This window comes from Dermacentor silvarum, chromosome 6 (assembly GCF_013339745.2).
Source record: "Dermacentor silvarum isolate Dsil-2018 chromosome 6, BIME_Dsil_1.4, whole genome shotgun sequence".
Taxonomy (NCBI): domain Eukaryota; kingdom Metazoa; phylum Arthropoda; class Arachnida; order Ixodida; family Ixodidae; genus Dermacentor; species Dermacentor silvarum.
Window position 1 is genome coordinate 2,713,536 of NC_051159.1, and position 879 is coordinate 2,714,414.

At 45.8% G+C, this 879-nt stretch overlaps 1 pseudogene; it reads left to right on the forward strand.

Annotated features, from left to right (window-relative positions):
- The first annotated feature begins 491 nt into the window (after positions 1 to 491).
- LOC119457177 (U2 spliceosomal RNA) lies at positions 492 to 671 on the forward strand (annotated as a pseudogene).
- The last annotated feature ends 208 nt before the right edge of the window (positions 672 to 879 follow it).

The window sequence follows — 879 nt, forward strand, 5'->3', positions numbered from 1 at the left end:
GGTTTCGCGGCTAAGATCGCGTAGATACGAGCGCCTGCACGAAGCTCAATTCGCTCACTGCTGCTGCTGCGCCGACTCACTTCAGCATTTTGAGAGCGACTTTCCGCGGTCATCGAGTGAGATGCGTTCATGTTTGCTTGTGCGCGCGTGACACCATGCTTGTTAATTTAGTTAGTGTGCCTATGTTTACAAGTTTATAGGGCCGATAAAACTATCCGTACTTTGTAGAGCTGTCCACTAATTTGCTATCGCAATCGATGCTTCGCCTTTCGGGTGAAACTGCGACATTTTGGTTCATGCCGTCGTTCTTGGTAGGCACGCTGTTCTTCTTCAGACCGTACAACACGCGGCCTACCCATTTCACAGTCAGGCCAGAACTGAGTAAAGGAGCCTACGTAAAGCATGACGTAAGGGGACAGAAGCCACTCAAATTGGTAGGCGCTAGTTTGAATACGCGGGATGGCGTACACGTGTATGGTGCGAACGTAGACATGGCCGACATGGGTCAAAGTGCAGTATCTGTTCTTATCAGCTTAATGTCTGAAACGGGTTGTATTTGGAACCAAGAGATTAAACTTATTTTTACAATTTGGCATAGTGCTTGAAGCATGCTTCACCTCCGCCGCGGGTCGGCCTGGTATTGCACAATCTTCGAGATCGGCCCAGGTATTTGGTCTAAGGGCATCGATCCGCTGAAAAACTAGTCATATGCAGCTTCGCTGTAAAAATCAGTATATCGCATGGAGATGCCTTGGTACTGCAGTGGACATAAATATAGGCTTATGATGATGATACATTCTTATGTTTGAAAAACGAATATGCTGTTCTTTACAAAAGCAACTTACAAAATAATCTGCATTTTCAGCATTATGTTTACAT